At 46.6% G+C, this 27,127-nt stretch overlaps 1 protein-coding gene across 1 annotated transcript in view; it reads right to left on the bottom strand.

Moving 5' to 3' along the window:
• Window positions 1-27,127, bottom strand: part of LOC144686417 (receptor tyrosine-protein kinase erbB-4-like) — a 974,945-nt gene that overhangs the window by 444,055 nt on the left and 503,763 nt on the right. The window lies entirely within an intron of this gene.

Genomic DNA, 27,127 nt, shown 5'->3' with positions numbered 1-27,127 from the left:
AAAGACTCATTACCTAATTGGGTGATGCTTGACTGTCAGCCAAGCAGCCTTTTTTTCCCCCTAATTTTATCTATTTTTGTGTGGTAAAGAGAAATGTTTAAAGAAAATGACAAAAAAAAACAATTTTTTTTCATGTCCCGATGATTTTTCTCCAGGATTGCACACAGCAGTGTCCTGAAGATTGACCTTCAATTCCTGGAGACTCCAGACCAATCCTGAAGGGTTGACAACCCTTCCTGTTGGAAATCATGGGGGAGCATGCCTGCAGTAAACCAATAAGCCCTTATGATGAGTAAGACACTGTGACGGGAATACCCATTCAGAAATGTTACCCTCAAAGTGATATTTTAAAACATTATTTGTTCCCCCTTCGAGTTGTCTCAACTTTTCTTGAGGGTATTAATTCCTTATTGTTGTGCCAGTCACCTTTATCTAAGATGACAGTCTTCATGTGTGAGGCTGGGCAATGACAATAGTTGTTGCCAGGCTATCTGACTGGAGGGTCAGCGAAAGACCAAACATGGCCTTATCCAGCAGCCACAAAAGTGCACCCTAAACAACAATAGCAATTGATCTGACTTCCAGTCCTGAATTCCTGATTTACACTCAACAAGTGAAGATCTAGAGTGGGTGGACAAGGTCACAAAGATATCCTCATGGACTGTCAGTCATGGGTCAAGTGGGACCACTCTCACCTCTTAGGCAGAAGGTCATGAGTTGCAGCCCGGGCCAAAGCTCCAGTGCATTACTAAAGGAGAGCTGCACTATCTGTGATGCCACATTTTAATGAGATGTTACAATAAGGCCACATCAATCAACCACTAATTACTTCTATTTGGCACATTTAACAAAGCATAATATCCCAAGGCACATTACAGGAGTGTTATCAGACAAAATTTGACGCCAAACCAGGAGGAAAAACCAGTCAAACTTGGAAGTGACTTGTATTGGTTCGAACTGAAGTTCCATTTTAAGGTATGCAAAACCAGTTTGGACCAGTACTAATTATTTCCAAATTTTACTGTTTTCTTCCTTCTGAGAAATAAAGCCACATAAGGGGATATTATTGGGTGAGCTGTCCAAATGCTTGCTCAAAGAGGTTGGTTATAAGGTACAGAGAGGTCGAGAGGCAGAGAGGATTAGGGAGGGAATTCCAGAGCTTGGGGCCACCAATGCAGCAATAAGAACCCAGGATATGGCACTATCAGACACCAATCAGCAATGGGAACCCTGGTTGAATTAATTCCCCTTCTTTCATGCCTTTAATGTTTTCTCACCTCTGATCAGCTATTTCAGCATTGACCAAGAATCGAACAGAGTTGCACCTGTTTGGCTCAGTTACTCACTGAGCAGCAATTGTGTTGACTGACCAATAGGGAGCTGGCAGAAATTTCCAACATTAATACAAATAGCATCCTCTAACATTAGTAAACTGTTAAAAAGGAATTATTAATAATGCCATCAAGTTGCACCCATTCACTTGCTCACTGACACCCAGTTTGTGCTCTGCCAGAACCATTTGTCCCAGGCTTCATCACAGTCTTGAGCCAGACTTGGACACAGCCAAGGCTCAGGTGAGAGTATCTACTTGTGAGCTCAAGGCCGATTGTCCCACCAAAGGGTTCTAACAAAGCTGAGATCAAAGAGGTTGCTTCCCATAGTACCTGCAGTCATATTGAAAAAAAGGAAGATGGCTATGGATTTCATTGTCCACTCATTGCAAGCCCAGGACATAGTGCAGGAGTTCCTCAGGGTAGCTCAACCATCTTCAGATATTCCACCATCAACTTTCCTCATCATAAGGTTTGGAATGTGGCACCTTCATTGCCAAGTCCCCCGCAATCAATCCACTGGACATCACTACAGACTTGAAACTCGACTAGACTAGCTATTAAACACCATGGCAACCAGAGCAGAGCAATAGCTATGCATTCTGTGGCAAGTGGCTCACCTCCTGACCCCTCACAGCTCCTCACCAACCTGCAGCAAGTGAATTAAAAGATTGAAAAGAAACAAAAGAAAGGCAAAAAAAGGGAAAGCAAAAATCTGAGTGATTTGGAGCCCGCAGTGGAACTAACTGTACAAAAGAACATAAAAAATAGGAGCAGGAGTAGGCCATTTGGCCCATCAAGCCTGCTCTGGCATTCAGTAAGATCATGGGTGATCTGATTATAGCCTAACCTCACTCTCCTGCATGCCCCAACCCCCTGCACACGCCCCCTCCCCAACCCCCATAACCCTTGACTCGCTTCTAGATCAAACATCTGTCTAACTCAGCCTTAAATATATTCAATGAGCCAGCCTCCAATGTTCTCTGGGGTAGAGAATTCCAAAGATTAATGGCCCTCTGAGAGAAGAAGTTTCTGTAAAGGTAACTATAAAAATAATTATTGTTGAATGTTAACAATTCCTTTTCTATAGTATACTGCTGTAATTTTTGCATTTTCTTCTTCAATTTCTAACTATGATCATTTAAGATCACAATAACACAAGAAATAGGAACAGGAGTAGACTACACAGCCCATCGAGCATGCTCCACCATTCAGTGTGATCATGGCTGATCTTGGGCTTCGTCTCAATTTTCCCACCCGCTCCCCTTAATATCCTTTAATTCCCTGAGAGACCAAAAATCTGCCTATCTCAGCCTTAAATGTATTCAACAATGGAGCATCCACAGCTCTCAGGGGTAGAGAATTCCAAAGATTCGCAACCCTTAGAGTGAAGTAATTTCTCCTCATCTCAGTCCTAAATGATCGGCCCCTTATCCTGAGACTGTGCCCCCGTGTTTTAGATTCCCCGACCGGCGGAAACAATCTCTCAGTGGGCAACTGAGCTCATTGTTTTTTTATTTGCCAAATACTGCATTGATTTAACTGACTTTTATGTGATGGAACATTCACCACTTATCTGGAAAGGCCCAGTCACACATGCAAGAAACTCCATACTATCCCAGACAGAACAGTTCACTTGTTCAGCACCTGCTACAGGACTCTATATCTACTCACTCCATCACCAGCAGATTGGGCAAAATTTTGCCCTCGGATGGCGTGCAGGCCCTACCGGCTTGGCGGCGGGCAGGCAGCCAACCCCCGCCACTGAAATGGGGCCCGCTGCCAATTTAAGTGGGCGGGCCAATTAAGGCCCCTCCCGACGTCATCCCGCGCCATTTTCCCCTCGGCGACCGGGCCCCGCCCCCAAATCGCTGAGGGGAAAATCCTGGCCATTGAGTCCACACTATGAGCAGAATTTTCCCCTCGGCGACCGGGCCCCGCCCCCAAATCGCTGAGGGGAAAATCCTGGCCACTGTGTCCACACTATGAGCAGAATTTTCACCTCGGCGGGCGGGCACGCACCCAACACGCTTGAGAGTGAAATGAATGCGCATTGACATTGGGCAAGCGTCCCAACGTCAACGCGCAGTCGCGCGATGGTTTGGTCGGCGGGCAAGCACGGGAATCGGCAGCACGCCCGCTGACAATTAAAAGGCCTATTAAGGCCATTAAATAATCAATTAACTTAAGAGGCTTCTGCATTTTTTTAGAAAACTCATCCATGGGCGGGATGAAGTTTCCAACATCAAATAAAAATATAATAATTTTTTCTTAATTTCACTTATAACATGTCCCTATTCATGTGACAGATCACATGAGGGGACATGTTTTATAGCATTTTTAAATCTTATTTTTAAAAACTTTCCATCTCCCTGAGACAGCTCTGTGCCTCAGGGAGATTCTCAAGCACGCACTCGCACACATGCATGAAGTTCGCACTCGCCCTCCTTCCCCTGCCTGGGCAGGCAGCGCTGAGCGCTGCCATTCGCGTTTCACGCTGGGCGAGCCTTAATTGGCCTGCCAGCATGAAATCGCCTTCCAGCCTCGATCGCGGGCAGCGGTCGGCTTCCCAACCGCCCCTGCCCATCCCCGCCAAGCCCACCCAATAAGGGAAAAATTCTGCCCTATGTACCACTTACAGGACGCACTGCAGCAACTCACAAAGCTTATTTCACCAGCACCTCCCTCTCGCGTGATCACTGCTACCACAAAGGACAAGAGCGGCAAAGGCACGGAAACACAAATCCTCCAAGTTCCCCTCCAAGTCACACACCCTCCCAATTGGTGTCACTATTCCTTCGTCATAACTGGGTGAGTGCCCAGGAATTCCCTCCTGAACTCCACCATGGGTACACCAAGTCTGCATTGGTTCAAAGAGAAGGCCCACCATCACTGGGCAACTTGAGATTGGCAAAAATATTGGCCCTGCCAACATTGAGAACAAGACGAAGAAGGCATGTGTGCCCAAACCAAGTAGCTAATCAGCCAGTGTGAAACCACCAAAAGGGATGATATGATCAAAACACAAATCATCAGTTCCAGCCAGTTCCCAATATTCAGACCAAATAAACCTCATTGCCCTCAGCCCAGCATCAGCACCTCTGAATGCAGCATCTTTTCTCACCAATCTGCTCAAAGCAAAGAATTCTCAGGACAAGGTAGGGTATGAATGATGCCAGTCTTTATTCACCTTAACTGGGTATGGTGCAGGTACAGGGTGTTTTACCCCAGTGGTGCCTCTTTGGGACAGTGTATGATGTATATCTTCTTCTTCCTCTCCATGCACTCTCTTCTAAGTGATTCACATTAGAAGGAGGGTGTGAACTGGAGGACTTTGTATGTCAATGTGCTTCTCTAAGGATGGCTGTGTCCCAGCAATGCCTTGTTCTGAGTTTGCAGATGGCCCTGAAACAATGGGCACAACAAGTGCTGATAAGGGTTTACATGCTAGTTAATGCAGGAATTGTATTTGTTAGAATGGGGACAGTGACACTCTAAAAACTATCTCCTGTTATTCCCCTACTGTTGGGAACTCATGCAAGAAGTGCAGAGATCCATGTTGGAGGTGAGCTTCTGAGAGACAGTAAGGTTGTGTAGCTCTGCATTATGTCTGCATCAACCTGTGTCAATCAACAAGGTGGACTCCAGAGAGTACAGATGTCCACAGATTAGTCTGCCATGTCTTGAGACAACATCTTAATCAACAATAACAGCTTGCACCTTATAACACCTTCGGATGATGTCGCCAACGGGAAACATGTAGGTGAGAAACAGAAGGGGTAGGGGCAAGGATAGGTACTTGTGAGACACCAGAGGTAACGGTGTGGGAGCAGGAAGAGAAGCCATTGCAAGTAAGGACATTGCTGAGTGTCATGCTGCAGGTGGTAAGTTAAGAAAAATGTCCCAGAAAATGATCTAAAGTACCTCAGCACCAGAAAATTGGGACATTGTCCTCGGTTTCAAAATATCAGGATCTTAAGGTACAATCAGAAGTGCAAACTAATAAAATACAGTATCACACTGTCAAAACTACTTTCTTCAGTTTGTCTATGCTTTCCTAAAGGTTAAACCTTACTGTTTATATGCGCAGTTACTGCCTTTCTTCGTAATCAGCTGCCATCAGTAAATACTTGCTGCTTTGGACTTCACATTGATGTTGACCAGTTCTATTTACATAGTTATGTATTATGTTATTCACAGCTGATTATTATTGACCTTTGACCATTGGAGATAGATGACCACTCGCGCAAAAACATGGGTTTGTGTCCTGATGAAACCTCAAGCTGAGATAACCGACAGTACAAACTCTAACCCATGCCCTAAACCCAGCACTCACTTGCTATCAGTTCTCATCTACAGCAGCCTTACCTTAATTCCATAAAACTAACCTGAACACAAACAGAAATTCAGTATCAAGTTGATTACCTCATGCAAACAAACTACAATAAAGACTTCTTCATAGCATTGTTCACAGGTGGACTTTTCATAAGAGATGAATCAACGGCCTGAATTTCCCCTCCCATTGGCAGCGGGCCTGTTTGAAGGTGTGAATGGACAATATGGCAAGAAGGCCAAAAATCAGTTTTACGCCATCGTGAAACCAGTTTGCAATCATCCACTCTGCCTGTCAATGCAGAGCAGGTCTCTGGTTTTCCACAGGTGTAGGGTGCCATCGACTGCACTCCTGTGGCTCTTATATCTCCATGGCAACAAGCGGTCAACTACATCAACCGCATGGGCTTCCACTTGCTGAATGTTCAATAGGTGTGCGACCACCAGAAACACATCCTACAGGTCTGCGCACGATTCCCCGGGAGCGTTCAGAACTCCTACATCTGGCATGTGTGAAGGGGCCCTGAGATGCAGCAGAGCCAGAGACTTAACCAAGAGAGGTTCTTAGGACACGTATGCTAACCCTCGCGTCTCTTTCTTTGATCCAAGGGGGGAGAACATCAGGATCATAGAGCCTGGTGATTTAGCTGTATGCCTCATGACTTACAGGGAGCAGAGAAGGGGAAGAGACCAACGGAGGTGCCTGTTAGGCAAAGGGAGGATCACCACCCTCAAGATGAATGGGCAGCAGGGTCTGCTGCACATGCAGCTGAATATCCACAGTGAGCCGTCGCTTGTAGGTGCCTCACCATAACCAGGGTCTATAGGCGATCGTCATTCCTGCAGATGACCGAGAACCAGTGTTGCCGAAGACTGCGCATGTCCAGGAAACTGCTCGGTCACATATGCCACCTGCTGCAGGATTTGGCACCACAGGGGCATGGAGGGCATCCACTGCCAGTGGCCATGAAAGTGACCACAGCATTCAATTTTTATGTCAGTAATTCCTTCTAGGGCTCCACAGGTGACCTGTGCGGGATCTCGCAAGCCTCCATGCACAAGTGTATCCCGGAGATCACAGACGCCATCTTCGCAAAGGCACAGAACTTTGTGCATTTTGCCCAGGATCAGGAAAGCCAGAAAGCAAGAGCACTGGGATGCACAGGTCTCTGGTTTTCCACAGGTGCAGGGTGCCATCAACTGCACTCACATGGCGTTTGATCTCCATGGCAACAAGCAGTCAATTACATCAACTGCAAGGGCTTCCACTCACTGAATGTTCAGCTGGTGTGCGACCACCGCAAACACATTCTACAGGTCTGCGCACAATTCCCAGGGAGCGTTCACAACTCCTACATCCTTAGCAGGTCTCAGATCCCTGACATCTTCCAGGGTTCAGAGAGGCTGCAGGGTTGGCTCATCGGGGACAAGAGCCACCCACATAGAACATGGCTGATGGCATCCGTGCGGTGGCCTCAGACTGCAGCAGAGAGATGATATAACGAGGCTCATGCCGCGATCCGGACTATAGTAGAGCAAACAATACACATATTGAAAATGAGGTTCCGGAGCCTCGACAGGTCTCGTGGGGCATTGCGATATAGACCCCTGAGGGTGTCACGTATCATTGCTTGCTGCATGCTCCACTACCTGATACTGCAACGGGGTGGGGGAATCTGGCTGAGGAGGAGGTAGAAAAGCTACATGTCTCCTCCGATGAGGAGGACGTCAAAGGGGATGGTGCTGATGAGGTGCTTGGAGGTGAGGATGCCAGCGATGAGGCCATCACACTGGCCAGAAGGGGCAGGCATGCTCATTTGACTCTAATAGCCGCAGATTCGTAGAGGATGATGACGAAATGCAGTGAGGACAGTTCTGATATTTTCACCTTGCATCTGTGAACATTTGTCTCCTGTCTGGCTGAGGGCAGCTCACTTGCACTCTGTGATCAGGGTCATGGAGACGCAACAATGAAACTTTAAGTGCATCCGATCCTTTGCCTGCCTTCAGCATCTGTCCCCTTCAAGAGCACAGTGTCACTGGTTATAGATGGTGAAGAGGTGGGGGCCAGCCCCAACTTAAAGGTGCTGAGAGCACACAGAGAGAGAATGGCGGAACTCTGTGACGCCTGCCCACGACACTCTGGCAGCAATGACAAGCACCATCGAGGTGCAGACATCACTGATGTGTGCAGTGAGTGTGAAGCTGGATCATCACTTTAATCTGAAGGTTAGACACTGCACAGGGAAGAGGCCCTGGACTGAGACACCTGCCTTTATCTTGTGCAGGAACCAAGGTTCCACATCTGAGTGACACGAACACTGCTCATCAGAACAAGGAGCGATAGGCAGGGACACATTCTTGGGAGTTAATTTACAATAGTGAACAGTATGTACAAGTGATTAACACCTGTGCCCAGACTGTGCAACAGCTGTGGCTCAGTTCATAGCACCCTCACCTTTGAATCAGAAGGTTGTGGGTTCATGTCCCACTCCCGGAAACCAAGAACTGTGAATGTACTTGAAAGAGTTACAATCTGTGACTGTTGATAACTCGAAAGAGTTACATCTTCCTAACCCTGTCGCTACGTCTTGGTGCTCCCCTGGCTTCCACAGCGGAGGTGGAGGCAGCCTGCTGACTGCCTGTGATGACCTTGGCGGGTGTCCTCTGGAGGGTGAGACCTCGAAGGCCCTGGCCTGCTTTCGGGATTCTGCTGTGGGCCAGGTGCACCCTTCTCGACCCGTGGAGCTGGAGATGATGGGATCACAGACAGAGGGGGTTTGGATCGACTGGAGACTCCTGGAGTCACCTGGGTGGATGGCCACAGGGTGTGTACCTGTTGATCCTCCTCCCTGTGGGTGCCAGACGGTCCCTGGCTGATTCCTTGAGGAGAAGGGGAGGCTGCAGTGAGATTGAGCTGCCCCGCACCCCTTTTGCATTGACACTGTTGGAGGCCAACTATTGCGTCAGTGATGGAGTTTAGCCCATGCAGCAGTGCAGGACTGATGTCCTAGACCAAGGTCTCCATGGCGGCCGCCATCCTGCCAATGTTGACCTTGGTTCATCAGCATGCTGGTGCTATCACCTCAGACTGAAGATGGACGGACTCCTCCATCATTCCTTGCAGTCTGAGGAGTGTAGTGGACATCTCTTCCTGATGTTCCTGTGATTGTCTTTGCAGCTCCAACAACTGATTGAGGACCGAGTCCAGAGGCTCATTATCTGATACGGACTCAGCACAAAACTTCAGCAGTCCTCCGAGTACTGGCAACCAAGGATCTCCCTGCCTCTGCCTGCTGTGGAACGGATTGTGTGCTGTGCTCACCAGGTTGTGATCCTGAGGCTGCTCTACATCTAGGTCCCATCGAGGTGTATGTCGTTGCACTGGTGGAGGGTGTGGGTGAGCCTTCAATGGTACTGCCCTTAGGGTCATCATCTGACTGTGTTCTCAGTGCTTGAGTCGGGGTCAAGGTTGCCTGAGGGCGATGTGGCAGATGTGCTTAAGAGAGAAAGTGGAGATTATTAGTGTTTGGCAGCCAAACAGAACAGTGGATTCAGAGTAACGTTTAAAGAGGGATGGTCTGGTGCAGGATCCTCACATGGTTGCTTGCCGCTGACCTCACCATCGCCGCAAGAATGGTCCATGTCCTCTCCAGCCAGCTCCAACACATGACTCTTGAATGGAGTGAGGACCTTGATGTCCAGCACTGCACTCCCAGTCTGGGACCTCTCCTGGTAATTGTGCGCGATCTTGTCCTGCATAAAGACAGATAGGGAGAGTGTGAGCAAGGCACATGCCAGGCCAAATGGGAAGGATGCCAGGCATGCGTGTGTGCTGAGTGGAGCCATGGATGAGATGAGGAGGCGATCTCTGGATGGGATGAGGAGGCGATCTCCAGAGGAGGAGGCCAGATGGAGATGTGAGGGTGTGTGTCAGAAAGTGAGTGGTGATGTCCCTTGAGCTGGCAGTGAGTGAGATGCCAGTGAATGTGTCATGGGCGTATGTGTGGGTGAGTTGAAATTGATGAGATGTTGCCTTACCCTGGCAGCACAGATGAGTTCATTCATCCTCTTTCTGCACTGGATGGCCAATCTCTCGTGTGCAGCATTGGCACTGACCACCACAGCCACCGCCTCCCAAACTGGAGTGGTGAGATTGCTGGACCTCCTGCAGTCAGAGCGGGGGTAGAGGACATTGCGGCGGGCCTCGATGGCATCCAAAAGGTGTCCCAGGGATGAGTCGCTGAATCAGGGGCTGCACTCTTCTTGGCTTTAGGAGCCATGTCTTCACCAGTGCCCTCCTGAGCTGCAAGCATTAAGAAGTGTGCATGCAGCTGCATTTTAAATATGGTGCCCGGAGTGAGGAAGCGATGAGGTAATGGCATAGAAGGCAAACATAAACTGTCTTTTTTCATGCCCGCCACCGTACTTAGTGCAAATCTGGGATGATTCCACCCAATATCTTTTTTACCCAAGGCTACCCCTCAAAGGATGCAATTTAAAGTATCTGCTGTGCCAGTCAATTAAAATGTGCAGGCTGATTTAAGTGCAACTATGGGATGGTATGATTGTCTGTAAGTCATGTCCATGCCTAACACAAAACAAGATGGTTGTGATTGTTGGAGGCCAATCATCTCAGCCCCAGGACATCACTGCAGGAGTTCCTTAGGGTTGTGTCCTCACCTAACCATCTTCATCTGCTTCATCAATGATCTCTCCCACACCATAAGGTCAGAAGTCAAGATGTTTGCCGCTGACTGCACAAGATTCAGTTCCATTTGCAACACCTCAGGTAATAAATCAGTCCCTGCCTGCATGCAGCAAGACCTGGACAACATTTAGCCTTGTGTTGATGTGGCAAGTAACATGCATACCACTCAAGTGCAAGGTGATGACCATCTCCAACAAGAGACCTTCCCTTGACATTCAACAGTATTACCAGCATTGAACCCCAACTGTCAATATCCTGGGATCACCACTGACCAAAAACTGAACTGGAACAGCCACTTACAAGAGCAGGTCAGAAGCTGGGTACTCTGCAGCAAGTGACTCATCTTTTGTCTCCCCAAAGATCCTCCACAATCTACAAAGCACAAGGCTTAGAAATTCACATTGGTCAATCTGACGGAATATTCTTACATGCCTGGATCAGTGCAGCTCCAAAAACACTCCAAAATGCTCAAAACCATCCAGGTAAAAGCAGTCTGTTTGATTGATACGCCATCTACATTACTAAACATTTACCCTATCCACCAGTGGCACACAGTGGCAGCAGCACGTGCCATCTACAAGACAGACTGCCCGCCGCAACTCGCCAAGGTTTCTTCAGCAGCCCCTTCCAAATCCACGACCATTACCACCCAGAAGGACCAAGGCAGCAAGCGCATGGGAACACCGTCACTTGCAAATTCCTATTATATTGTTATATGATTCAAGAAGAGTTAGGACTTTATTGTTACGTGCATGTATACATAAGTATACGAATGCCACATCATTCACTACTGCACGACAGTCTGTGCACTGAACTAACAATGTATTGATGTCAGCTCTTGTATCTGTGTAGAATATTGTGGTTACTTTGAACTTCTGGGAACCACAAGACATAGCATGGTGGCAGAAGGTATATACAAGTAAAACTCAAGCATTATAAACAAAATAATGCTGCATTAGATCAAAAAAAACCCAAATTAGTGCCAGAGTGGGTAAAAAAAGGGAGTGAATGATGAAAAAACGGAATGGCCACCGCTGCAGTAATGAATGCGTAGTTCCAACTCAGGATGAATTGGGAGGCTGATGATGTCATGGCGGCATTTGAAAAGTTTAAATAAAAGTGCAGATTGACCTTTAGTCATTTCCTAAAGAGCACTAGTGAAGAGGAAAGGGTCACTTACATCCTTTTGTGGACTGGAGAGAAAGTTTAGGTTTTTTCAATAGCTGAGAAATAAATGAGTGACAGTAAAAACCCAGGCAAATTTTTTTGAGGAATTCAGCACAGATGTCCAGCCAAAGTCAAACCACCAGATTGACCAATATGAATTTCTAAGCTTGAGGCAGGAACCAGGTGAGCCTGTTGACAATTTTTAAAAAAGGATTGAGAAATGAAGCCAGTAAATGTAAATCCAAAGAAACAGATGAAAGACTGGCCGATCAGCACATCTGGGGCTCTGCACACTCTGAAATACAAAAAGATCTGATTGGAAAGGACAAGCTCACAATAATGCAGTTGACACTGCCAGAGCACATGAAGCGACAAGAAGATGGGTGAAGACACTGTCTATCCAAAATGGCTAGTCTTCAGTTATGTCAAGAGAAAGGCAGCAGGATTGATGCAGTGAAACAGCAACAAAAGAATGCACAACAGAGAAAGACAGAGAGAGAGAGAAAGCTGTGCAGGACCTGTGGATGACCAAATGAGTTCACAGATAGAGGGAAATATCTCATATACAGATCAGACTGTAGAGTTTGTGGAAAACCTAATCACTCGAAAAAGATGTTAAGAACAAAGAAAGAAGATGGTAAAGGAATTGCCAGAGTCAAAGCAACAGGGTGAGTGAAAAAAAGAAACCAAAACATCAATACCCAGGAAGTCGACAATGAGTATGAGGGCACAATTGATGTAGGAACCATAAACTGCATGAAATGGCTGGATGTGACAGTTTCCAGAGAGAAGAAATTCACACAAACATTCAGATCAGGAAGAAGATGAGAAATAAGCCCGCAACCATATATCTAAAGCGGAAATTTGATACTGGAGCACAGAATAACATCATCCCGCTCAGACTGTATCAGAAGATTTTTCTAGAAAATTTGAAAGAAAATGTTTACCTAAAGGTAGGTGCTCTGAAACTGTGCAACATCATGCTGACAGCATATGGTGGAACTGAGATTCGAAAACTAGGAAGGACCCAATCGGAGGGATACACAAAGGAAAAGGCATCACTGAAACAGATGGTCCTGCTATCCTGACTCAAGCAGTTGCAAAGAGTTGCAGCTGATCTCAGTAAACCATGAGATGAAGGAAGCATCACTGAGGGTTAAAGGTAGTATACCCACTGAAAAGTGCCCTCTAGTCAGAAGCAAGAAAGATCTGGCCCAAATGTATCCAGTGTCTTGGTGAGATAGTTGGAAGCTTTGAAGATTTGGGTATCACATCGCTATTGATCTAGCATAGAAATCAACGATTCATCCCCGATGTAAAGGACCAACAAAACTAAAAGGAAAAAAAACCAAAAAACTGCGGATGCTGGAAATCCAAAACAAAAACAGAAATACCTGGAAAATCTCAGCAGGTCTGGCAGCATCGGAGGAGAAGAACAAAGTTGATGTTTCGAGTCCTCATGACCCTTCAACAGAACTAAGTAAAAATAGGAGAGGGTATCCATTTTTAATTAGCACATTCTTTTAGATAATATCACCACCTTCAACAACTCTTTGTTCTTTTGTCTGTGACATCTTTTGATTATCTGCTCCTATCACTGCTTGCTTGTCCCTACAACCTCCCCCCACAGACCACCCCCCCCTCCCCCCGCAACTTAAACCAGCTTGTATTTCACCCCTCTCCTATTTTTACTTAGTTCTGTTGAAGGGTCATTAGGACTCGAAACGTCAACTTTGTTCTTCTCTGCCGATGATGCCAGACCTGCTGAGTTTTTCCAGGTATTTCTGTTTTTGTTTTAAACTAAAAGGAAAGCTTGAAAGAGAGCTCCAAGAAATGGAAGAAAATAAAGCAATTTCCAGAGTCACAGCACTTAGAAACTGGTTAAATTCCATAATTGTGAGAGATAACATGCAAAGCCAAATGAATGAGTTGCAGTCAGGAATTGAAATTCTTAAGGCCATTATTGAAATTCATGAAGAACTTTTCACAGAAAAGGAAAGAGGGCTAATTCAGAAAACTTAGGCAGCTAAAACAGCTTTTTTATAAACTTACAACACTCAGAGATGAAAAGTTAGAACTGGAGGATGCCCCTATCCACAAACTTTGACATCATTTGCGTTCAACGGCATTCACTTACATTCATTTGCCATCAATTGCGCTCAAAAGCAAGAATTTAGCTATCATTTGACATCAATTGCTCTCAAAAGCCATTATTCAGTCGTTTTTTGACATTAATTGTGCTCAGAAGCAATCATTCAGCGGTAATTTAACATTAATGTCAGCTAATGTTACTTGCGATGTCATCAATTGCCCCAAACTGCATGACTCAAACATTTACGATTAGGAACATCACATAAGCATTCAGACACCAAAAACTATCAGAGTTTATTTTCTATATTTCTGAATTTCTATAGCTTCAAACATCCTAAAACTCAGCTAACTTTTAAAAAAGCAGACTTGGTTTTAACAAGCTAGCTTTGTGTTTCTCTTTGTAACTTATAGTGCAGCACAACCCTGCCAACCTCCCAACCCCCTGCCCAGCGCCACCACAACCCCAAAAATTGCAACAATTTTCTACCCCACCCACCACCCCCCAGAGAAATTTTCTCCCCCACTATCTCCCTCCCTGGAGAGATTTTCCCCCTCTCCATCCCCATGAGCAATTTTCTTCTGCCCTTGAACACCCATCTCCCCCACCAAATTGCAGCAGATCACTTCCCCTCTTTCTCCACCTTTCTCTCTGCCTCCACCTCTCTCTCCCTGTCCCCCTCTCTGCCACTCTCCCCCTCCCCACCAGTCTCTCGCCACCCCCAGCCCTCTCTCTATCCCCCACCCCAGCCCCTTCTCTCTCTCATCTCACACCTTCCTCTCTCTCCCTCCTCTCTCCCCCTCCCCCTCTCTCCCTAATGCCCCGATCTTCTCTCTTACCCCCTCCCCATCACTCTACCCTTTCTCTCCTTCCTCCCACTCTCTTCCCTACCCCTCTCTCTCTCTCTTTGCCCTCTCTCTCCCCTCCCCCATTTCTTCCCCCCCCTCAGCCTCTCTCTCCCCCCCCCCCCGCCCCCCCCACCATCTCTTTCACTCCTTGTATTTTCCAATGCAGGTTGCTAAGCACATTGCATATTAGTGCACTGGATAGCTTTGAGTGCACTCAATGCCTTTGAGCATCTTTTGACATTTGATGGCAAAATGCTGCTGAACCACACTCTAACTCATTCCAAATTACAACAGTTGATGTCAAATGATTGCTGGTAGATTTTGAGCACATTGAATTCAAAAATGATATCAAAACTTTTGGGTAACGCTGACCTGGAGAGAAAGAAAGCTGAGCAGGACATAATGTGGCATGCTGAAAAGGAGTATGGGAGAAAAACTGCATGCTGTACAGTTAGCAGAGGAGGCATCCAAGATTGAGATCCTGAACCTCAGGTCAAAACATCAATGGCACATGCTTCAAAAAGAAGGACTTGGGATAAAAAGGAAAGAATGACAGTGCTGAGTTCAGACAGCAAATGAATGAACTGCAGATGCAGCTTAACACTATATCACAGTCAGAACATGATTTACTGGAGACTAATAACAGACTGTGAGAAATATTGGAGTGTTTAAAAGAGGAAGTACAAAATGTAAGAAGCCAAGCAGAGTGGGCACAGCAGGAAGCCAAAAAACTGGTGGAAGACAGGTGCATAGAGTGGTTGGAAGAGAAACATAAGCTACAGAATGGTAATGCCGAGCTTGAGGAGAAGTATCGCCAGTCCAAAGACCAACTGCAGCGTGTTGTTTTAGCTCAGAAGAGGCACATTTTACCACCTGAACGATAATGCGAATTTGAGCTATAAAAGACTCTTGAGGTTTAAGACTTTAATTATAAAAGTTGATGTTAATTTTCTTTAGTTTAGACAGAAAAGAAAAACATTAATGAATGGAACAGTTATATTGACAGATAGAGATTTTTTTCAAAGAAAGAGAGATGTTGTATTGTTATATTATTTGAGAAGAGTTAGGAACCATATTTTTATGTGCATGTATACATAAATATCCACAGTGCCTCATCACTTGCTACTGCACTATTGTTTGTGCACCGAACGAATAAAGTATCGTTCAGCAGCACATGGTGAGATCTGATTCGATGTCAGCTCCCGTATCTGTGTAAAATAGTGGGATTATTCTAAACTTTGGAGAACCATAACACCCTCCAAGTCACAAACCATCTTTATTTGGAACAATGTCACTGTTCCTTCATTGTTGCTAGGTCAAAAACCTGGAACTTCCTCTTTCACAGCACTGCGGGAATGCCTTCACCACACACAGACTGCAGCAGTCCAAGAAGCCAGCTCACCACCACCTTCTCCATGGCAATTTGGAATGGGCAATACATACTGACCTTACCAGCAACACACATATCCCGTAAGGGAATAAAAACATTTTAAAATGATGCAGGGAAAAGAATAAATCCTGTGATCTGCTGTGGTTCAAGACACAGGGCGGAATTTTCCAAGCCCGCTGGTGGCAGGCGTGATAGGTGGCGTGCGTGGAAAATATAGCACAACCTGCTTCCCAACGGCGTGAAGGCAGGTCGCGATCATCCGCTCAGCCCGCCGATAGCAAGCCACGTTTCCCGCCATCGGTCGGCAGGGAGGTAACTGTCATACATTAGCAGACAATCCCGCCAGGCTCTTGGAGCCCCACCGTATCATCCGTCCAGGTCAGCGGGAAAGCACGCTGATGTGTTTCACAACAGCACGCAGGAGATGTGCACTTGGTGGCCTTCACTTTGGGGGAACTGGGTGAGTGAGTAGCAGCGTTCTCCACAGCTCTCCTGTTGTTAACAGAACTCAGGGGTGCGGGGGTGGGGGGGGCAGGGGAAACTGATGCCTGGCCCCACAGGCAACTGAGGTGGGAGGAGTGTGGGGGTGGCAGGGGGGTGCCAAGTGCTGGCCAGCTTCAGAGGCGACCGTTTTCAGAGGGGGGGGTCAAGTGCTGCCCTGGCGCTGCATCCCACGCACAGGCAATCGAGGTGGGGGGCAGGGTAAGCGAGGAGAGTGGCCACGCATTAGAGACACCTGTATAAACTGACCATGCCTCTGCAACTGAGACAGATCAAGCGCAGTCACAGTGATATGACTAGGGTCAGGCTCCTAGTCTGCCCGCCCATGCAAGCATCGCAGAGGCACCAAAGGGCCACCAAGCGCTCCATACCATTACCCCACCCCCGGAGACGGAGCCCCCAACCCCCCTAGTCCAGACTTCAAGTCCGCCATCACTTTATTGGACCGTGGAGCAGTTGGACTGCACACATTGTACAATCTCCTCACCAACACTGGCCATGTAGCAGGCACTGCTGGAGGTGCTCACAGCCCCTTGCAATCTCAGCATCCCGGTTAGGAGCAGTCTCCCCCATGTCGCAGGCTGACAGGGCAGCCATGCAGCGCACTCATCTGTGGCCTTCCGAGGGGTGGCCAGAACTCTCCGGGAAGCATTAAGGGGCCATCACACAGGGCCAGGAAAGGAGCTAATTACAGCCATGCTAACCACAACTCTCTCTCTTTCATGCCACAGGAGGTCCACATCAGGAGCATGGAACCTGGTGACCTAGCTGTATGCCTGATGGCCTACAGAGAGCAGAGAAGACAGAGGAGGGAGCGACTGAGGCTCCTGGCTGCGCAAAGGCAGGAGCAGCAACCTCAGGAATTAGGGGCTGCTGGGGCTCCCGCGCACACTGTCCAAGAGCGACAGTGAGCCATAGCTGGTCGGTGCCTAACGACACCCAGGGTCCATTGACGCCACCTGCCATTCATGCAGATGACTGAGAACCAGTGTCACCTACGGCTGCGCATATCAAGGGACCTGGTGGCTCACATCTGCCACTTACTGCAGGACTTGGCACCAAGGGGACATGGAGGGGATCCACTGCCAGTGGCTGTGAAAGTGACCGCGATGCTCAATTTCTACGCCATTGGCTCCTTTCGGGGCTCCACAGGTGACCTCTCTGGGATATCACAATTCGCCCCCCACAAATGCATCCATGAGGTCACGGATGCAATCTTCTCCGTGGCACACAACTTTTTGCATTTCGCCTGCGACCAGGACAGCCAGGATGCAAGCGCCATTGGACTCTCCCAGATCTCGGGATTTCCGCAGGTGCAGGGTGTGATTGACTGCACGCATGTGGTGCTCAGGTCTCCATCGCTATGCTCAGTGGACTCAGTGAACTTCATCGACCGCAAGGGCTTCCGCTCACTGAACGTGCAGCTAGTATGCGACCATCAGAAACGCATCCTGCAGGTATGCGCAGTTTCCACCTGTACACGAGTGTACACGATGCCTACATCCTGAGTTGCTCGCAGATCCCTGCGGTCTTCCAGGGTCCACAGAAGCTGCAGGGATGGCTCCTTGGGGACAAGGGCTGATGACACCTGTGCAGCGGCCTCAGACTGCAGCAGAGCAACGCTATAATGAGGCTCATGCTGCAGCTTGCAAATTGGTGGAGCAGACCATCGGGATGCTGAAGATGAGGTTCCGGTCTGGTGGAGCCCTGCAATACAGTCTGCAGAGGGTGTCACGCATCGTCATCGTCTGCTGCACCCTTTACAACCTGGCGCTGCAATGGGGTGAGAAGCTGGCTGAGTAGGAGATGGAGGAGCTGCACATCTCGGGGATGAGGGTGAGGGGGTCCTCAGTGATGATGATGACGGGGATGAGGCTCTCGCACTGGCTAGACGAGGCAGGCACACTCGGGAGGCCCTCATAGCTGCCAGATTTGTAGAGGATGATGACAACATGCAGTTAGGTGTCCCCATAGATTTTCACATTGCAGATGTGAACGTTTCACTCCAGTCTGGCTTATGGCAGCACCAATACCCTCTGTCATGGAGATGCAGTGGAGGCCCTAATAGTAGCTCGATTGCAGGAGGATGATGACAACATGCAGCGAGAACACTCCATAGATCTTTACATGGCTTCTGAGAATGTCTGACTCGTGTCTGGCCGAGGTCAGCTCGCTTGCACTCAGAGATGCAGCCATGAAACTTTAGACACATCTGATGCTGTTCAGCCTTTAGCACCTCAGCCTTTCAGGAGCAGGTGCACAGCATCAGTGGTCGCAGATGCTGGTGTGATGGGGGCCAGCCCCACCTTAAAGGTGCTGAGAGCACACAGAGAGAATGATGGAATTCTGTGGTGCCCTGCCTACTACATTCTGGCAGCAATGACCAGCACCACCGAGGTGCAGGCATCAGTAATGTTTCCGGGGAGTGTGAGGCTGGACCATCACTGTGGCCTGAAGGCTGCACAGAGCACAGGGAAGAGGCCCTGGACCGAGACACCTGCCTTTTATTTTGTGCAGGAAGGTTTCACATCTGAGCAACAAGGACACTGCTCATCAGAACAAGGAACCACAGGCAGGGTGACATTCTTGGGCAATTATTGACAATAGTGAATAGTATGTACAAGTGATCAACACCCATACCCAGGATGTGCAACTACTTTTACCAAACTTTACATCCTGGTGCTCCCTGGACATCCACATGGCCAGATGATAAGTATGCTTGGCCTGTGTGGGTGGTCCCATGGACGAGATGAGAACAATGACAGTGTGTGTGAAAGAGTGAATGGTGATGTCCCTTGCACTGACAGTATTTGAGGGCCTTGTGGATGTGTGATGGGTTTGTGAAAGTTGGGAGTGATGAAAAGAGTGACTTACCCTGGCGGAACGGAGGAGATCATTCATCCTTTTGTGGCACTGTGTGGCTGTCCTCCTCTGCAGGGCGTTCACGCTGACCACCACTGCCACCGCCTCCCAAGCCAGGTTGGTGACATTGCTACCCATCCTGCGGCCAGAGCAGGGGTAGAGCACATCCCGGTGGGCCTCCATGGCATCCAGCAGTTGCTCGAGGGACCTGTCGTTGAAGCGGGGGGGCTGCAGTCTTTTTGCCTTTGCCGGCCATGTTTCCCGGACAGCGGTGGTGAGCTGGTGGCAATGAGCGCTTTGCTGGCGGCTGCCTTTTACAGATGGTGGCTGGTGTGATGCAACAGCAGGGTGATGGCAGGCGGGCGAATGAGAGCCTGCCCGCCTTGGAAATGGCGTGTTTCGCGGGAGTGAATAAATAATGAGGCGGGCTCGGGATGATACGGTGTGAAAACCCGCCATTTTTGTCGGCGAGTAGGACTCCATTTTACCCGCCCGCTACTGTACTTACTGCAATTCTGGGAAAATTCCGCCCATAGAATTACATTAAATCTATTGCCAGAAACTGGACTTCTGGCCCAACTGGTCTATCCCAATGTTTATATACCATACAGCCCTCCCCCCCATCTAACCACCACTTCCCATCCTGCCCCATTGTCCCTCTATTCCCTTCTCCATCATGTATATATGCAGCATCTCATTAAATACATCAAGGTTCCACTTTTATCACTCCTTGTGATAAAGAGCTTCACATTCTTACCATTATCTGTGCAAAGAAACTCCTCTGTGAATGCAGCATCGATGCTGCCTTGTGTTTGGCCTGGTGGCATAATTTGCTAACTTCATTTGCCCTGCTCAGTTTGGGGGTGAGCACTTCCGTTGATTTGGTGGTGAACAAGCCGATCGCTCCACTGTTCAGCCTAGTGTCCCACTCATGATTTGTGGTAAGAAACAAGAATGACAAATCCCTGCTGATTGCACAGAGATTGAAACAGAACAGAGTCACGTGCTGTGCATCTCAACTGTGTCTTGTCAATTAAATCAAATATTAGATGAACAGTAACAAAAACAAATCAGCTATTAAATTTAATAGCTCTCCGTTGCTGTCACCATATTTTTTGACTTGCTTGATTATTCTTAGCCGCAAAATGTAGCACAATGGAAGTGTCATTGAGAAAAGAGGGTGCTGCCACATCAGGACAGCTAAGTCTCTGTGAGAGCTGAAAAGTAGTCCTGGCAAATTTCAGGTGCAATAGTATTTTGCACTATGTTTTACTAAACCAAAACGACTGACCCTTGGCAACAGAGCAGGCAGTTTAATCTATGCTCCCTCTGAATCGTTTTTCAATAGGAATGGCTGTAACCCAAGATGTATCCTATTTGACATTTCAATAAGTTAAGGAACTGAAATGTGCTAATAATTCTTGTATACACCACTAGGTTTGATTAAATTTTTTCATTACCAGAGCTTATGCACTGTGTACTCTCCTGCTTATCATTTTACAGCTCAGCTTTGACCGTGGACTATTAAGCTACACAGCAAGACGCTGGAACAGGATGTATCATACACAAGCATATTTTTGCCATTAATAATTTTAACCATTGAGCTCTCACAGCCGCAACTCCGCTGAAAGCTCAGCCTGATTTACAGCAATGTAATTAGATTATAAATAAGAATTATTTTTGCTTCTGTGGGACCTATAACTTTATAGCACATGATTAATTCTTGCATTTATTACAAGCAATGCAAAACAATATGCAGCCGGTGAAATTTACGAGCTGCAGTAACGACAAGGAAATGTGCCCATTAAACAAACAGAACATAACAATAAAAAGTCCTGAACTGCAAATTGTCAAGTGTGTTTTGTAACGTATTGGCCTGGAATCCCAAAGCCACCCTCCCCGCCAACCAAGTGATTTATTGTCCCGTTTTTTAAAAAACAGTGTGAATTTTGACAACCCTGTGTCAGCCAATGGGTTTGGAGTCAGGGCAGTGCTTGTGGTTTTCATTTATTTTCAAAGTACAGCAAATGCAGTAATTGCCCCAAATAGCAGCATTAACTCCCCAGCATGATGCAGTCAGTGGAGGATGATTACACAACACTAAATATGTGTGTGAAATCAATTCCAGTCACTTAGAGCAGTGTGGGTTCAAGGTGTGATTGATGGGGGATTACCTAATCAGCTCCATTCTGACTGGAAGCTTCAGCCTTCAGAACCAACATGGGGGGACAAACTGGGATGGCAGCTGCAGTGCTCGGCTCTTTCAGGTTGGCAAGGGAACGCATGGATCGTACTCTCTGGCCAGGATTTTCCAGTCCCACCCTCCATCCCCTCCAGGAGGGTGGAGACATTATGGCATTCAGTTTTGAGCTGAAGGGATATGGGAATAGGACAGGAAAATGAAGTTGCAGCAGAAGATCAGCCCTGATTTTACTCAATGGTGGAGCATGTTCAAGCGGCCTAATCCTGGACCAGGTGGCCGGAATATCTGGTAGGCTGTGTTCTGTTGGTGTGGTTGGTCTCTATGACTCTATGTTATTGCTGTAGAAGATAAACCTACTCTGACTTCTGGGTATGGGGCGGGGGTGGTGGCATGCGACATAGGGGATGTTAGGGAAAAGAAAAGCTTGCATTTATATAGCATCTTTCACGGTCTCTGGGCATCTCAAAGGGCTTTACAGTCAATTAAGAAATTTTTGAATTGTAGTCACTGCCATAATGCTGGGATCCATACACCGTCAGGTGGTTTGACTCAGTAGCAGGCAGGTATAATCTTTTCAAGCTACTGAAGTAGGTAGCCAAAATTTCCAAACTCTTCTTGGCTCCCAACACCTCAATTTCACCTCACCCTGGTGATACCGGCAGTGACAGGATCGCAGAATTGGTTACGGTGCAGAAAGAGGCCATTTGGTCCATCGTGTCTGCACTTGCTCTCCGAATTAACATTATGACTTAGTGTAATTCTCCTGCCTTTTCCCTGTAATCCTGCACACTGTTTCTATTTAAATAATCATCTAAAGCCCTTTTGATTGCCTCGATTGAATCTACCTCCACCACATTTGCAGGCAGTGCATTCCAGACTCGAACCACTCGATTTGTGAAAAAGTTTCTTCTCACATCACATTTGCTTCTTTTGCAAATCACTTTAAATCTGTGCCCTCTCGTTCTCAATCCTGTTACGAGCAGGACCGGCCCCCTCATGATTTTGAACACCTCTGTAAAATCTCCTCTTAGCCTTCTCCTCTCCAAGGAGAACAGTCCCAACCTCTCCAATTTATCCTCATAACTGAAGTTTCTCATCCCTGGAACCACTCTTGTAAACCTCTTCTGCACTCTCTCCAATGCATTCACATCTTTCCTAAAGTGTGGCACCAGAACAGCGCACAATACTCTAGCTGAGGTCTAACTAGTGTCTTATACAGGGCCTCTTACACTTCAGCCTAACCCACCCTGTGTGCGATTGTGCGGGAAAACCCTGAAACTGGCATCTACGATGCCATTGGCAGCCAATAGAAATGAGACCAGCTGAGACTTGGATAACAGATGGCAGGAGAGCTCAAAAAATACTACAAACTTGGGGGAAGCAGTGACAAGTGACAGAAAGAATTTCCATTCAACTTTGCTCACTAATAAAATGATGCTGTAAAAGAAACTAAGAACCAGCATTTATAAAGCACCTTTCACAACCTTTGAATGCGACAAAGAGTTTTACAACTAATGAAGAGCTTTTGAAGTGTAGTCATTGTTGTAATGTAGAAAACGTGGCAGCCTATTTGCACACAGCAAAGTCCCACAAACATGGCCAGATAGCAACAACACTCAAGAAGCTCAACAACATCCAGGACAAAGTAGTTCGCTAAATAAGCGACCTATCCACCATCTTAAACATTCACTCTCTCCACCACTGACGCACAGTAGCAGCAGTGTGTATCTTCTACAAGATGCACTGCAGAAACTCACCAAGGCTTCTTTGACAGCATCTTCCAAACCCCGCGATCTCTACCACCTAGAAGGACAAGGGCAGCAGATACATGGGAACACCACCACTTGCCATTTCCCCTCCTTGAAAGAACAAGACGTACTTTCCCTGCCTTTCCCCCAAAGGACTGCACCACCAGCTGCCTCACACCTTCCTGACTTCAAAACATATCGCCATTCCTTCACTATTGCTGAGCTAAAATCCTGGAATTCCCTCCCTGACAGTGATGTGGGTGTACCTGCACCACATGGACTGCAGCGGTTCAAGAAGGTGGCTTCCCACCACCTTCACAAGGGCAATTAGGGATGGGCAATAAATGCTGGTCCAGCCAGCGACACCCACATCCCATGATTGGGTAAATATTGACCAGGACACCAGGGAGAACTCCCCTGCTCTTTTTCAAAATAGTGCCATGGAATCTTATACATCCATTTGAGAGGATAGACTGGGACTTCCATGTGCCTCTTTGAGCCTGCACTGATCTTCTACCTTACTTCTCATTTTCCTGCCCTATTTCCATAACCCTTGATTTGCTTAGAGTCCAAGGGCTGCATTTTCCCCGTGGGCTTCTCAGTCCCACCCCCACCATCAAGGTAAGATGGGTCAGAAGCTTGCACCATGTGGGAAATAGTCACTTGTTGTGATTTTCTCCAGGACAGTCAAATCTGAAGGATGGCACCTTCAGCAGTACAGCATTCCCTCGCTATTGCACTCAAGTGTCAGACTGAATTTTGTGCTCAAGTCTCTTGAGTGAAATCTGCCGAAACCATTGAGGAAACACACCCGCCTCATGTGCCAGCAGCCAATTCTGTAAGTTAGGCTCTCTGGATAAATTTATCTCTTAATATATAACTACTTACATACCTGTGCATGCCACATATGGGGGCACTAAGCATCCTCATAGGTCAATTCCATCCATAGTACATATTATATATGGAGTAATGGCTACCAGCAAGTGGTTATAAGGCAGAATTTTCCCAGCCCTGTACCTCCTGATGGTTCCACATGTACTGCCACTAACCAGCATCTCATTCATATGGCCATATGTAATCCTAAACAATGAGTGTCAATGACCTATGTGATCAAGGGGAAAATGGAGGGGTGTTGTCCCTGTTTACAAACTTAGGCAGGAGAACTGCGAGTTGATTCAGCTTAAATGCAGAAAGGGAGGACTGATGAGAAATTACGCCACTTTATTTGCCACAAAAGCGGGAGTCTCCAGCCTCTCTCTGAAGACTTGGTAAACTAACAGGGCATTCAGTGCAGTCCTGAGAAACGCAGACCATGTGGGTCCTAAAGTCTGCCTTCGTCTGATATAATAAAAGCAAAATACTGTGGAGTCTGGAGATCTGAAATAAAAAGAGAAACTGCTGGAAAAACTCAGCAGGTCTGACGGCATCTGGAGAGATGGAAACAGAGTTATCGTTTTGAGTCTAATAAGACTTCTTCAGAACTGAAGAGAGGTAGAAATGTGATGGATTTTATGCTGTTAAAAAAGAGGGGAGAGTCAGGTAGAATAAAAGGGAACATCAGGGATGGGTTAGAGGATGGGAGAAATTAAATGACAAAGATATCATAGAACAAAAGGCAAAGGGAGTGGTAATGACTGTAGTGAAGAAACAAAGCATAGGTTCAGAGTAGGTGTTAATAGCAGAATAAAGGTCAGCTCAACACAAAATACAGACTGGCGCTTGGCAAAAAAATCAAAATGGAGGACAGAGTTCATGGTCTGAAGCTGTTGAACCCAATGTTGAGCTCAATGAACTCTATCCTAGTCTGTGCTGGGCCTTCTGATCTCAGTCGAGATGTAAAGGAAAATCAGAAGAGCTTTCAAGCTCCTGATTGCTTTCCAGTCACACATACTAGAAACTGTGCATACGCGAAATGGTCTGTGGCTGACATCATTGGGATCAATTGGGATGAACCCCCAGGGTAAAATGCCACCCCTGCCCACTGACATAGTCAAATAGCTTGCTGCCATTTACCACCAAGTTCTCAAAAAATGACCACTTACGTGAGTACCGGAGGGCTAATGGAATTGGACTCTGCACTAGTCAACAAAGGAAAGAAGCAAAACTGTTTTGCAGTAAGGTAACTTAAAACGAACACAGCTATTTGTAACATGGTCACAGGGCAGGAGATATTGCACCTGGTGCATCTAGAATTGCTCCCATAAAGCAACTGTGGTGTCAGCTTGGATCAGCTTACAGCACTCTCACCTCTGACTCTGAAGGCTTTGAATATAAACCCCACTGAGCTCATAATTAAGCTGATAATCCGATGCAGTACTGGGGGACCAGAGGTGCAATCTTTTAAACTGAGATCCCATCTGCTGTTGTGCTGGTTAAAGATCTCAGGGAACTATTGAAAGGGAATTGTCCCAATGTCATGGCAGCATTTCTCCCTCAATGAACACCAGCAAAAACAGATCAATTGGTCATTTGTCTTACTACTTGTTTGTGCTAGTGCTGCACCAAATAATACCTGTGTGTGCATATGTAAAGAGCAGTCAATGCATTTCAAGAGGTGATGAAATTCCATATGAGTACACAGCTGTCTTTCATTTCTAAAGTTGATTTTTCATGATCTGAGGTCATCCAGGAAACTCCCAAGGAGCTGAAAATTCCTTCAATATTAATCAGAATTTTCCCATTCCAGGATGAGCGCTCGGACTGAATTTCCAATGTGGACATTCTCAAAATATTTAACCTCCTTATTTGAACTTCATGCAATATTTTTAAACGTTATTAAACACTAGTGCAGATTATTGTTAAAATTCACTTAAACAGATAATATGACTGCCATCCTGCTCTCTCTCGTTCTCTTAGGCGCTATCGTCTGACTCCGGCACTTCCTCTCTCCTGTCCCAATACTTAAAGACATTTAAATGTGTTAAAATGAAAACACCAAAAAGACTGCAAAAAAAAGGCATACAAAATGTGGAGGAAAGTACAAACTGTCAGGATTAGCATCCTGGGCAGGAATACCAACCTCAGGAAATAACCTTTCAGTTAGGATTTTGGGATGTGATCTCATACATTGGAAGTTTTAACAGCTCATGACTTGCTCCATAAAAGTCCACTACCAGGGAATGAGTGGGGAAGACCACAGGACCCAGGATTGTTACAAAGGGACTTTTGTGCTACAGTCCTCACTTGCAGCTCCATAAACAAAGGAACTTCTGAAAAATTGCAGAAACAGGTCCATCTTGTTGTTTATCCTCCACAAGTCCTAATCCCACATGCCTGCTTTGGTCCAGTACCTCCTTGTTCCAATTTCTTTCAACCACCTGTCCAACCTCTCCTTACATGTTGACCTGGAAATTGAATTCACTCATTACGTAGAAAGACTTTCAATTTAAAGCAGACACGGGCCATTCAGCCCAACTAGTCTATGCCAGCGTTACAGCTCCACACACAGCCTCTCCTGGTGGGAAAAGATCTGTCCTAAACATCCCTAACAACAAGAAGAACTTTATTGCAGAAACAAAATACTTCATCGTAGCCACAGAGAAATTCGAGTTGGAAATTGGGTGAAAGTCTTTAGTTCCAGACATTGGACTATCACTTAACTAATTGGCACAGTTGAATCTCTGATCAATTCCAAGGACTCAATGATTTGAGATGATTCTGATTGTTTGATGAAACTGGAATATGTGAAAGAAAGAAAATGTTATAGCTATCGAGCAGAATGGTAACAATCTGAAGGCACCTCCCAGTTGTGTTGCACAACAGAAATGATCACAGAATGTTTCAAATCAATAGCAGCATTACTAACTACTTCTGCTGTTTTTAAATTGAATTTTAATTCTTTGAGATGGATAAAAAAACATTGGTAATAATTTTGTGCCTTTGTGGCTCACATTTTTGAAAAATTGGAAGCAAAGAAGAAGCTGAAATTTTCTGAATTTGAAAACA

The sequence above is a fragment of the Cetorhinus maximus genome, chromosome 11, assembly GCF_964194155.1.
Source record: "Cetorhinus maximus chromosome 11, sCetMax3.hap1.1, whole genome shotgun sequence".
Classification (NCBI taxonomy): Eukaryota; Metazoa; Chordata; class Chondrichthyes; order Lamniformes; family Cetorhinidae; genus Cetorhinus; species Cetorhinus maximus.
Note: the sequence above shows the minus strand (reverse complement) of the source record. Positions and strands in the feature narration are given on the sequence as shown.